The sequence below is a fragment of the Monodelphis domestica genome, chromosome 8 (assembly GCF_027887165.1).
Source record: "Monodelphis domestica isolate mMonDom1 chromosome 8, mMonDom1.pri, whole genome shotgun sequence".
Lineage (NCBI taxonomy): Eukaryota > Metazoa > Chordata > Mammalia > Didelphimorphia > Didelphidae > Monodelphis > Monodelphis domestica.
The window spans coordinates 86,542,747-86,557,026 of NC_077234.1; the positions used below are offsets into that span (position 1 = coordinate 86,542,747).

The following is a 14,280-nucleotide window of genomic DNA, read 5'->3' on the forward strand; positions in this document are numbered from 1 at the left end:
TTTGTAATAAAGTAATCTTTTAAAACCAAAACCCCAAATCATATAACCATATAAACCAGTGATAAATCACATTTTTTCTTCTAAATTTCTATTCCCACAGTTCTTTCTCTCAATGTGGATAGTATTCTTTCATGTAAGTCCCTCAGCATTGTCCTGGAGCATTGCATTGCAGAGTCAATCACGATCGATCGTCCCATGATGTTTCAATCTCTTGTGTACAATGTTCTCCCGGTTCTGCTTATTTCACTCTGCATCAGTTCGTGGAGGTCTTTCCAGCTCTTATAGAAATCAAGCAGTTCAACATTCCTTATATCACAATAGAATTCCATCACCATCACATACCACAATTTGTTCAGCCACTCCCCCCATTAAGGGACAACTCCTCATTTCCCAATTTTCTGTATGATCCTATCTGAAGCACAGTTTTATATCAGGTCTTCTGACTCCAAGTTGAGTACTCTTGCATCCTGCATCACCCAGCTACCAAGGTACAACACTAGTGCCAGAACAAAGAGCCAAGTCTGTGGGATCAAAAAGGACCCAGGTCAGCGATGGGCACAACTATTACCTTTATCCATTAAAAAAAAATCTCCCCTACTAAATTGTAAGATTCATGAGGGCAGGCACCACATTTTACTCATCTTTGCACTCTCAGAGAGTCTAGCACAGTGCCCTAAAGAGGTCCTCTGTAAATGTATTGCCTTGAAAGCTAAGAGAACACATAGAAAAGAACATACCTAGAGAATCAGAGAACATTGTATATGAAACATATGGATGAGATTTTCTCAATCTGCCAGAAACAATGCATGTCTGGGACTTTTTTAGTTTAAACCCAGCATCCCCCTTGCTATCATTTGTTTCAGATGTCTCAGCACAAGCTCTGTCTGCCACGTGGGAGAGATCTTTAAAATGTTTTCTTCCACCTCCAAAGGAAATAAGAAGAGAAATTGAATTGGGAGTGGGAAGGGGGATGGCTCAAGAGTTCCAGCAGGCCTGGGAGGGCAAAAGAGCCACAGAACTTTCCACTCAGAAATCTGACCCTCTCCCTAAAAGTCACAGATACGTCTGTACTGAGTTGACTGACCAAAGAATAATGATGAGTTCCTGCTTTTTTCCTGGTGTGGACAAAGGCTTTCAGCTGGGCTTGTTGGTCACAGGAGTGGTAAGTTTCATGCCTCAGTGCAAGATTTGTTGGTCCTGAGACCAGTGTTTCAAATTGGCCTAAGCAAAAGTAACAATGGGGATTGGGAAACATCTCCATGTAACATCTCCCAATGAAGGAGCTGTGTGTGTGTGTGTGTGTGTGTGTGTGTGTGTGTGTGTGTGTGTGTGTGTGTGTGTGTGTGTGTGTGTGTGTGATGGGCATGTGTCCCACCCACTCAATGGGTACAATCTGATCAGAGTATATCAAACCCAGAGAGGTGGAAACCAAGGAAGAGGAAGGAGTGTCTTTTGAGTAAGGTTGAGCAACAACTACCAAATCAGAAAAATTTTTGAGTTTTACCACTTTAACTGGTGGAAGGAATATTTGGGGGTTAGGGGGAACAGATGGAAGAGGGATTCTTTGTGTCCTCTGCCAATACAAGTGGATGTGACTAATCTGAGACCTTGCTTCTGCTTTGAGATGGATTTTGGGATGTGCTGGTATCAAGCGACAGAGCTCAGGAATATCTCTAGGTCAATGGGGCAACAAGGGCTCTGGCATACTCACTGAATTTTTAAAAATTAAATTTTATTTCCAAATAGCAAGCATTTGTTTTCTCTCCCTCTTACCCTCTCTTCACTTGCTTTCTTTTTCTGAATAATAAAAAAATACAAAATGTTTGTAATGTAAGATTAAAATTAATATCCAATAAATCCAAGTATTATACTTTATAATATTTATTAATAATCACTTGAAGTAGAGGAAATAGATAAAGCCTGAGTAAACAAGTTTATCAGACCTCGAAAGGGGGAGAAGAGAGAGAAGAGGGGTGGAATTATAGACATTTATCTCCAAAATGTAAGGATATAATGTGAGGATGAAAGTGAGATTCTGGGAAATGAAGTCCTGGGGTACAAAATTGATACACAGTAACAAATGTGTATAGTCACAAAAGCAAATTCCTTTATTGGCCATGTTTAAAAATGTGTTTCTAATTCTTTGTTGCCTCTCTGCCAGGATAGGAGTCACATTCTCCCCCCCCCCTTTACTAGTTTTTATTTTTATTTTATTCCAATAACAAATTTACACCTGAGTTTTCCAAAGTTACATGATTCATATTGTCTCTCTCTTCTCTTCCCTCCCCCTTCTCTTAGATAAGCAGCTCCATTGGGTTATACATGTATTATCACTCAAAACATATATCCATATTATTCATTTTTTACATTATTTTTTTTAAATCCCTTACCTTCTATCTTAGAATCAATACGGTATATTGGTTCCAAGGCAGAAGAGTAGAAATTGGTTAGGTCATAAAGAACTTGCCCAAGGTCACATAGCTAGGAAGTTCCTGAGGCCAGATTTGAACCCAGGATCTCCTGTCTCTGGGTCTGGTTCTCAACCACTGAGCCACCTAACTGCCCCTAATATTCTTTATTATCAGTCCTCTGGAATCATAGTTGATCCTTGTATTACCTGGAGTTTTTTTACCTCTTTCAAATTTGCTTGTTTTAATAATGTTATTGTTATAGCATATAGATTGTTATTCTGGTTCTGCTAACTTCACTTGCATCAGTCCATCGGAGCTTACCAGGTTTCTCTGAAACCATCCCTTTTATCATTTCTTCCAGATCAATAGCATTCCATTCCATTCATATACCATGATTTGTTCTTCAGTTTCCCAATTGATGGATGCTCCTTTAATGTCCAGTTCTTTCCCACCATAAATAGAACTACTATAACTATTTTTGTACATTCAGGACCTTTTCTTGATTTTTTTATCTCTTTGTGGGGATACACCAAGTAATGGCAATTTTGAGTTAAAGGAAAAGCACAGCTGAGCATATTTTCAAATTGCTTTCTAGAATGAAACTTCCCAATTCACCAATTTGCAGCTTCACCAAAGAGTGTAGCAACATGCCCATTTCCCCACAGCTCCTCTAACATTTATCTTTTTTCTTTTTTTGTCAGTCTGATGGGTGTGAAGGCAAACTTCAGAGATCTAAATTGCATTTCTCTATTAGTGATTTGAAGCATTTTTTAATAGAACAACAAATGGCTCAGATTTCTCCTCTTGAAAAATGCCTGTTTATATTCTTTGACCATTTATCACTATAGTCTTAAAATTTGAATCAATTCCTTATATATTTTAGAAATGAGACCTTTATCAAAGAAATGTGACAAAGATTTCTTCCTATTTAAATTTTCCTGCTTATCTCAGCTGCACAGGTGGAGTCAAGAAGACTTCAATTCAAATCCCGCCTCAGATACTTACTATCTGCACAAATTACTTAGTCTCTCTGTGCCTCAGTTTTCTCATCTATAAAATGAGGATAACAAGAGCCCTTCTCTCCCAGGGTTGTTGTGAGAAAAAATAAGAATATTTATGAAGTACCATTCAAGCTTTAAAACACAATCCTAAGTGTTGGCTTTGTAGATGGTCTCCAAGGTCCTTTCCAGTTCTAGATAAATGTTTTCTTTGATATATATAATATAATATAATATAATATAATATAATATAATATAATATAATATAATATAATATAATATGATATGATATGATATGATATGATATGATATGATATGATGTGATGTGATGTGATGTGATGTGATGTGATGTGATGTGATGTGATGTGATGTGATATAATATAATACAATACAATACAATATAATACAATACAACACAACACAATTAATATAATATGATATGATATAATATAATGTAATATAATATGATATATAATGTAATATGATATGATATGATATAATGTAATATAATATAACATAATGTAATATAATGTAATATGATATGATATGATATGAATAATATAACATAATACAATACAATACAATATAATACAATATAATATAATATAATATAATATAATATAATATAATATAATATAATATAATATAATATAATATAATATAATATAATATAATATAATATAATATAATATAATATAATATAATATAATATAATATAATATAATATAAAAGCCTCATGAAGGCACAAGACATTTTTTTCATCTTTGCACCATCCAAACTGTCCAGCACTGTACCCTGCCTATGACAATGTGCTATTGGGTCCTTATGAAAATTCAAGATAGGTTTGATGCATCTTAGAATGGTTCGTGAGAGCTCTTTGCATCAACTTCAAAGGATCAAACCAACATAGTAGTAGTGTCTTGGCTCTTCCAATCTGAATCTTTCTCAAGTTTGATACTGTGTTTTTTTCTAATTCAAGGTAGTTGGCCTGACCATTTCCCTGGTTGGTCTGTTATCAAAGTTAGCAGCATAGAATTAATTGCTCTTAGGGACCCCCTTGGGGGCCACAGGGAATATGGATGAGCTCAGACTTTGCTTTGTATACCTGATCTGTTACCTAGGAGGAATGGCCAGCACAGACCCCACTCAGTACCCCTATCTTCCTCTCCCCCAGAATAGGCTTGCTCCCCCAAGACCAACTGAAGGGCTTTTGTAATTCTGGGAGGCCCTTCAGCTCTTCACGGTTTACAAATGTTTTCCTTGTCTGGGTCACAGCAAATGGAATTTCTTGAGCTTGCTAATAAAAGGCAGTCCTTCCTGGCCATCAGCTCCAAACTAGGGGAACCTTGGATTCCACTGCTAGAAAAATGGAGCTCCCATCTCACTTTCTAATCATCAGCTTCAAATCACACCTCTATGCCTATAGTCTTCCCTCCTCCCTTCACCCCTCTTTCTAGCTATCCCATTAGAGTGTAAGCTCCTTGGAGGCAGGGACCATTTTGCTTGCATGCATTTTTTTTTAAAACCCTTCCCTTCCAAGGTAAAAGAATGGTAAAGGCTAAGCAATTGGGGTTAAGTGACTTGCCCAGAGTCACACAGCTAGGAAGTGTCTGAGGTCAAATTTGAACCCAGGGACTCTTGATGCCGGTCCTGGCAAACTACCTGCCCAGCTTCCATGTATTTTTAACCCCAAAGCTCAGCAGTGTCTGACACAAAGAAAGCCCTTAATAAATGTCCTCTCTTTCTCTGTGCCTATATCTCATCTATATTCCCAAATACATTTTTGTTGCTGAAGGGAGTATGTGCCATGAATTATCATATCCAGTCCAGTTTTAGCCTAGAAATACTTTGTGTCTCTATTTCCTTATTCACGAAAATAAGACCAGCCTCCTTCTTCTGGCCCTGTTCCCACGATGCCCAATCACTTTATGAATAAAATGGTAGACGTTGCCATGGCCCCAGTCTTTTGATGCCAGAGTGGCTCATGGGTGGGCATGGAGGTGTGTTTGTGCCAATTTTCTGGGTATATGATTTGCCAGGTCCTTCTGGATATCTGCCATTTAGGGCCTTCTTTTCTGAATACTGTTATCTGCTCACATCATCTGCTTAAATGAGCCTCGCAGCTACCTATTTTGCAACCTTTTGGGGGGCATTAGTGAAGTAACTGGCAGCTACCACGGCACCATACCCACCATAGAAGCGAATGCCAGTGACCCTCTTTTATATGCACTCAAAACACTCGCCATCTGTCCTAGGAAATACAGGATGATTCTTTTAATTTTTTTTTTTGAGAGGCATTGTAATACAGAATTTAAAAATGAAGAACGAAGACTGAAAAACACAGTTAAAAAATAGCCACCCTTCAGCAGAAACCCTTTTGCTATTTACTGTTTTATAAAGTTAGTAATTAATAGTGGCTAATTAAAAAGAGAACAAAGGAGAAAAACAAACCCGCCTCCCTTAAATATGGCTCTATTCTCTTTCCCAGGAACTCAGCCACCCAGACTGTTTTAAATATGCCTGAAAAACTAGCAATGAAACCCTAAAGCAAGTTAGGAGAGAGCAGAGCTGAATAGCTGGTGGAGAGGAAACTGATCTGGGGATTGGGCTCCTTGCATGATACTCCCAGTCCTGTCACTGACCTTGGGCAAAATTTTCTACTGGTCTCAGTTTCCCCAACCTGATCTAAGGATAAGAAACTCTGTCCTCTGCTGCTTTTGCAAACAATTAAACATGGGGCTTTGAGTTCCCTAGAGCTAAATCAGAGTCATCAGGGCCATCCCTCTCTGTTTACAGATGAGGAGACTGAGACCCAAGAGAGGTTGTGACTTGCCCAAGGTTACACAGGTACTAAGTGACATGTTTGGGATCTGAACCCAAGTCCTTTGAATGAGTTTGGTCAATATTAAAACAGCCAAAAACTGAATCCAAGAAAGACTTTTGGATAAAACCACTCCTCTGGGGCATTTATGAGGCTTGTTAAATAATATTTTTCCATCTCTATGGTATCTATGATGGCAGATGTCCAAGAAAGAAATAATTGTTTATTTGTCGAGGCAGTCTAACTAAGTATGTGGAATGTTAGGCTCATCATCAGGAAGATCTAGGTTCAAATTCTGAATTTACTGGCTGGGCAACCCAAGACAAGTTGTTCTGCTCCTCTCAGGGCTCAGTTCTCTCATCTGCAAAATAGGAATAACAATACCTATAGTACTGCTCTGAGAGGTTGTAGGAAGGCTCAAATGAAAGAATAGGTAAAACATTCTGCAGACTTTAAAAAATTAATGTGTAAATGTCAGTTCTCATTATTAAGAAGCAGCAGACCTTGCATTATGTTAAGGCAAATATACTAAATCTGTGGGCTTACAATTATTTGGCTCAGTTAATTCAGAAGGACTCACCTCCCTGTTGTATATAGATAATAGATATCTGCACAGCAAGCTTTAGAATGAAGTAGGGGATTATCAGACATTAGGGATACTCTCCCTACCCCCCAAAACCCCCTAATCTAGAGACTTGCTTGGGCCTAAAACTCTCCTGTACATGCTGAATTCCTTTATTGTTAAGTTTGGGGAAAGCAACCCACAAAATCATTTCCCCTAAAAGGTAAATGACTGACAGGAGCAGCATTAAGTTCCTTTAGTAATGAACTGGAGGGATTCCATGTGAACTGGAATGACCTCCAGGAACTGATGCAGAATGAAAGGAGCAGAACCAGGAGAACATTGTACACAGACACAGATACACTGTGGCACAATCGAATGTAATGGGCTTCTCTGCTATCAGCAATGCAATGATCCAGGACAATCCTGAGGGACTTATGAGCAAGAACACTATCCACATCCAGAGGAAGAACTGTGGGAGCAGAAACACAGAAGGAAAAACAACTGCTTAATCACATGGTTCAATGGGGATATGATTGGGGATGTAGAGTCTAAATGATCACCCTGGTGCAAATATTAATAATATGGAAATAGGTCTTGAGTGGAATTGCATGTTGGTATGGGAGGGGGTTGGAATAAGGGGAGGGAAAGAACACGAATCTTGTAACTATGGAAAAATTCTCTTAATCAATTAAATAATTTTTTTTAATCCTTTATCCTTTAATAGGAATTTTTGTGTAAGAGAGAGCACAAAATACCCTGGGGCTGGGAGGAGGAATAGAGGATGGAAGAGGGAGGCTGATGCCAAAGACAAACCATGTATTTGACTATTTTGGCCAGGACTTTGGATGAATTTCCATTTGGCTTGAATTGCTCCAGTTCTTTCGATTTGCTTCATTAATGACTTTTCAAACTCTCTCTGTGGAAAGCTGGTGTTCTTGTGATGTTCCTTTGAGAAAATAGGGATTTTTTTCTTAAAGGAGATTAAACAATTTATGCATAACTCACCTTTTGGCCCTGCCCACAAAAGTCCTCAGAAACCTTGGTGGGGAAAGGCTCTATCTTCTGGGGGTGGTGGGGGCATCCTCCAAGTTAGGGTGCTTTGTCCCTGGATTTGAGCTAAAATAAATTCATTACCTTATGTTTCTGCCTTAACATTTTTTTGGTTATTAAATAGACTTAATTTCCTCTCATTTACGTTTTTAATTTGCAGTGATCTCCCTCTTAATTAATTAATTATCCTCTCTGCCTAGGAGTCATATATTTTCAGTCCCAAAGTATTTCATGGCCATGGTAGTTTGGGAGCTGCTCTTTAAATGTATACTATATCATCTCTAGTTAGAGTGGTTTGGCAGAAGAGTATTCATCTTAGTTTATGCCTATGTAAAGTTTTTAGGGATTCCTCCTACCCATGGGGTATGCCCATCCCTAAAAGCCAGACTATGGAATTGGTTGGATTGTTGTTGTTGCTTATCCTTTGTGAAGGGAACCCATGACCTCACAAGGGTGATTCTTGACTTTAGAGTGAGTTGGATTTTAACAAAGCAGAGTTTCACAAAGTTGTTGGCCTTGCTCTCTCTTCCACAGTGACTGAAGTCCAGGGTCAGGGCAAAAGCCAAGATGACTGCTTGGATGCAGTGGATGACTTTGGTATCTTCAATATCTACCCAAGTTTTAAGTACTCCACAGTATCTCCTTCAGCTGCTTCCATGACTGTTGTTCTCACCTGCCTATTCCACTGGGGGGAAATGTTCACATGCTTGGGGTAGACAGCCTCCCCTAACTCACTGATGAGTTTGAGGTCTACTGGTTCCACTCACCTCTGCTTCAGGGGCTTGCTGACCTCTTCCAAGTCTGCTCATCCACCTTTGGTTTCCATCTCACCTACCTCTCACTGTAACTCCAAGAAACTATAGCATACCTTGGTAAATTGGTTGGCTAGAAATAGCATTGGAGCCCATTGAGGTTATCAACCAATGGCAGTCTTTGATCTCTTCTTGTTCCATTAGACCTAGATTAGAATCAAAGATTAGAATAAGACATGTAACTTTTTTTAATTGAAATTTTTTATTTAATAAATTAATTTAGAATATTTTTCCATGGTTACATGAAGGATGTGTAACTTCTGATGCTCTATCTTTGGAAACAGATAATCTATCATCTTTCTCTTTTGCTTCCTATGCTCCTTAGCTTGTTGACTTCCATTCCACAAATTAGGCCCTTGCTATGTGCCAGGCATTGTGCTAGGGGCTGGGATAGAGCAACAAAAAGTGACCAGACTCTGCCCTTAAGGGGTTTGTATTTTGCTGGGGGTAAACAGGAGGTGTACAGGTAACAAAAACAGCCACTACAAAGTAAGGCATTACTTTAGGGGTGGAGGAGAACTAACAATTAGGAAAATCAAAAATCACACGAAAAAATTGTGTGAAGCATATCCAGATTTAAATTTAAGAATGTTTTCCCTTACCTTTTAGCATAGCTACAGGCCTCAGTACCTCTGTTCTCTTGGAATATTGTCTGCAGCACCATTTGGATAACTCATTAAAGCATTATCCCATTTCACATCCGTATACAGAACTGTGCTAGAGCTGGTTTAAACTGACTCAGGGGGTTCAGTGACTTGCCCAGGGTAACACAGCTACTAATAACCTACAGTCAGGGTAGAACTGGGGAAAATAAGTTTTCTTGACTCCAGGCCCAGCATTCCATCCACTGTGCCATCTTGCTGGCTTGCAAAAACTAAATGTTAAATTTTCAGTGTGAGCATTTACATCTCAGAAGTTGGCAAATGCTGTGAATTAGGATTTAATTTATTGTTTGTTGATTGTCTAGAATTAAGAAAATGATTGGGAAAATATTAGTAATGTAGAAAAAACTTGAAAATGTGTTGTGTGAATAATTTTATTTCCCCTGGAGAGTCAGTTGTTAAACAACACACTGCTGGCACACCACTGTATGTATGTCTTGTTTCCCCAGTGAGAAATTCCTTGAGTTGTACTTCTTTTGTATCCTCTAGTCTAAAACAATAAACTCTTAATAGGTGCTGGTGGTGAAACCTCACCCTGAAGCTGGTCCCCAAAAGAAAGCTTCCCCATCCCCATTTTCATCATCATTTGGGCATTTTTCTGTCAGCACCTCTGAGGAAGACAGCGCCAGGTTTCTGGGATGACTATCTTTCCCTGTACTTCAGCAGTACATGTCCCACTCCATCCTCTCCAGCACAGCAGACTGCTAGTTGATTAATGTAGATGACAATTTTACTTCAGTGCAAAGGCATCTCAGGGAGCAGAGGAGGGAGGCTACAGGTATACCAGCTCACATTTCCTCTTGGAATGACTTCATGCATCTTTCAATAAATCCATGATCTCATTGATGGGCATTACTCTCCAACAGGTGTTGCTTGCTCTCTTCAAACAATTTCTAATCCTTCAAAAGCTTCTAGGAAGCAATCATGTCATCTCTCAATTTTTTTTAGTTAAGATTTTTTCACACAAAAATCCAACCCCCTGATGCAAATTTCTGAATAGACCACCTCTAAAAGAAAACAGATACATACATCTCTTTCTTTACCGAGTCTTTTACCTCTCTATCAGGAAATGGTAATGTGCTTCCTCATTAGTCTTCCAGAATTGCATTTGGCCATTACACCCATTAGGGTTCCTGAGTCTTTTAAAGTCATTATAACTTTATTTCCATTTTATAAATTGTTCACTTGTTTCCATTTACTTCACCTGAATCAGTTTATATAGATCTCCCCTGATTTCTCTAGAACTATCTCCTTCATTATTTCTAAAATCACAATAATATTATATCACACTTATATGTGATATATATGTATGTATATATATATATATATATATATGATATATGTGGGGGTCAGCCATTCTTCAATTGGACACTCTTTCAGATTCCCATTCTTTGCCACCTTAAAAAGAACTATAAATATTTGTGTATATTTGGAGTTTGTTTTGTTTAGGACTAATCTCTCCTTTAATTTGCCCTCCTTCGATTTCTCTCCTCTCTCCTTTTTCTCTTAAGTCTCTGTTGAGTGAAATTTAATTCTGTACTGAGCTCTCTATGTATTTACATATAAATATATGAACATGAATATTGTTCCTTCCTTTGACTAATTCAAATGAGAGTAAGGTTCATTTGTTGTTCCTCCCATTCTATTTTCCTTGTTTGTATGGATGTTTACTTGAGTATCCTGCTTGAGATGATTTTCCTGAAACTTCCTTTCTTTCCTCTTATCCCCATCCAGTGTATTTTTCTATTCCTCTTTTTCCATTCTTAAATACATCAAGATATTACAGGCTTACTTCCAGGCCTTCTGCCTAATTAGACTCCTTCTATGACCCCTGATGATAATAAAGTTAAGAGGAGACACATGTATCATCACCCCATAGTAGAATGAAAGTTTAGGTTTGTTTAGTCTTTTTAAAATTATTATTCATCCAAACTTACCTTTTTGTGTTTTTCTTAACTCTGGTGTTTGAACTTCAAAGTTTCCAAATAGCTCTAATTTTTTCATTGAGAATGCTATGAAACTCTTCATTTCATTAAAGATCTATTTTTCTCCCCATAGGATTATATCTAGTTTTGCTTTATTTTTGGCTTTAAGCTTATATCCTTTATCTTTACCAAGTTCTCCAATTCCTTATAGTGGTTGCTGCTAAATTGTGTGTGATCTTGATTGTGACTCCTTAGTACTTATTTTTTCCAGGCTGCCTACAGTATTATTATTATTTTTTAATCTGGAAGCTCTGGATTTGGGCTCTAAGGTTTTTGGGGTATTTTTGTTTTGGGGGTTTCTTTCAAGAGGTGAACAGTCGATTCTTTCTATTTCTATTTTGCCCTCTGGTTCTAAGGGGAACAGGCAGTTTTCTTTGAAGATCTCTTAAAAATGACATCTAGGTTCTTTTTGGAGTTCTTAACCCATTTGTTCCCTATAATCTGTTTTCCAGGTCAATTGTTTTTGCTCTGAGATATCTCATATTTTCTTCTATTTTTAAAAGTATTTTGCCTTTAGTTTTAATATCTCTTATTGTCTTATGGAGTCTATTAGCTTTTGTTTGTTCCATTTTAACTTTTAAGAAGTTTGTTTTTTAGGCAAGATTTTGTATTTCTTGTGCCAAGCTATTAATTCCCTTTCCAATTCTTTCTTCCATAACTCAGTTCTTTTAAAGTTTATTCCTCTAGTGCTTTCATTTAATTTATAAAATACCTTAAACTCCTTTTAAAATGATTGTTTTGTTTCTTCTAGGAATTCTATTTGAATTTGTACCCAAGCTGTGCTATTCATTGAGGCTTTTTTCAGTAAATGTTTGGACTAATTCTCTTTTTTGGTGTCCCATGAATCTTTTTCCCCCCTAATTCCTTTTTATGGTGTAATTCTTTTTCTGTTGGCTCATTCTTCTAGGCTGTTTCTTGACTTTGAACTTTATGTTAGGGATACCTCTCCTCACCTTTGGGTACAGGTCCTTTCCTCAGTCTGCCTTGAATCTGTGATTTGGAACTGGGTAGTAGGTGACAAATCTGCCAGTTGGCACCTGGTCCCATATCCTTCATGAGGTCGCAGTGCCCTGATGTAGGTCTTGGACCTTGGCATTCTCTTGGGCATATTCCCTAGGCACTTGCTCCTGGCCAGACCCATCCCTAGGGTTTACAGACATTTATTTCTCCCTCTGCCAATCTAGGAAGGACTAAGGACTTACACTGATTCTTCCCCGCCCCCCCCCCCCCCTGCTTTGATTTGCTAATCAGGGTAGTCTGTTGATTTTTCTAGATCTATTTAGAATTCTTAGGTTTTCGTTTTTCAGTGGGGAGAATCTTGGTGTAATTCCTATGAATATGAATTTAAACATTCATATTTATGGTATATTTAAGGGAGAGATTAGACCTAAGCAAAACAAATTCTAACTAGATGCAAAGGAAAATTATAGTGGTATCTAACTTTCCCCTTCCTTATTTTCTGTGTGTGTGCCTTTCTCTGATGCCTATCGTCTTTAGACAAAGATGATCTTTTTGGCTCTCCCCCTCCTCCCTTCTCTTTGGTTTTTATCTGAACTAAACATCTGCATTTCTTTCAATTAATCTTAACATACAGCATGTTCTCTGCTTCTATCCCTTTCTTGGTCATCATCCTTCTCTAGCTTTTCACTGTCTTTCCTAAAATGTGATGCCTAGAATAGAACATAACCCAATATTCCCAGTGGGGAATATCTGACTGGCACAAAGCACAACAGGACTATCCCCATCCTTATTCTAGCACTGTTTTTCTTCATTGCTGCCTGGGGTGTTATTACACATTCCCCCCATTTGATATAAGCCATTTGAAGGAGGGCACTGGTTTTTTTGTTTTGTCTTTGTATCCTTGGGAGCTAGCCCAGTGTGTTGTTGTTGTTGATGTTGAGTCACTTTCAGTTGTGTTTGACTCTTCTTGATCCCATTTAGGGTTTCCTTGGTAAAGATACTGGAGTGGTTTCCATTTCTTTCTCTAGCTCATTTTACAGATGAAGAAACTGAGGCAAACAGGGTGAAGCCCAGGATCCTCCTGCTAGTAAGTGTCTGAAGCCTGATTTGAACTCAGGAAGATGAGTCTTCCTGACTGCAGGTCTGACACTCTATCCATTGTGCCACCTGGTTGCCCATGACATATACTATGAAATAGTACACACTTAATAATTCTTTGTTGTTCTATCAGATTTTCATTTGTATTCTTTTATAAGCTTTTCATAGAGGATCTACCCAAAGTGCTGGAGTTTTTTCCCCAAGCCTTTTGGAATTTGGGGGATACCAAAGTAACACCCAGGCTGTCTCTCCATCTGTTATTCCTCATTCTCACTACATGCCACACTACCTCCTTTTCCAGTTACATGGATGTATGTGTGTGTGTGTGTGTGTGTGTGTGTTTTATAGTTACTTACAGTTCTCTTTCCCCATTCTAACTAGAACTCACCCATCACTCTTCAGGCCAAATAAAAAGTATAGTCCTTTCTTTTTTGACTCCCTGGCCTTTTTCTTGGTCTAAGGTCAAAACTGTCCATCGCAGAACCACAGTAACTAACTCTCCAGGATAATAATAGCTACACAAGTTGTAGCATATGATTATGATGGAATACTCCTGGGTCATAAGAGATGACGAGCAGGTTAATTTTAGAAAAACATGGAAAGATCTACATGAAATTATGAAGAGTGAAACGAGCAAAACTAAGGGAATATTATATACAGCAACAAAAATAATTTAAAGAATGAATTGTGTATGCTCACCTTCAGAGAAAGAACTGATAAATGGAAACAAGCAAGACATAGTTTTATGTAGACATATCTTTTTATCAAATGATGCCTCTCTAGTGCAATGAGGGAAGGATGGGAGGGAGATGCTTGGGAATTTTAATGTAACAAATAAATACAATTTCTAAAATCTAATAATGGCTAATATCTATATAGTGCTTAAACTATGTGCCATGCACTATACCAAGAGCTTTA

At 38.0% G+C, this 14,280-nt stretch overlaps 1 long non-coding RNA gene across 1 annotated transcript; it reads right to left on the bottom strand.

The window, feature by feature from the left end:
• Window positions 1–7,506: 7,506 nt before the first annotated feature.
• On the bottom strand, window positions 7,507–13,834 carry LOC130455981 (uncharacterized). The gene is made up of 3 exons (XR_008914265.1): window positions 13,751–13,834; window positions 8,714–8,803; window positions 7,507–7,741 (listed from the first exon to the last, which is right to left on the bottom strand). It is a non-coding gene; the product is annotated as an uncharacterized LOC130455981 (long non-coding RNA).
• Window positions 13,835–14,280: the final 446 nt, after the last annotated feature.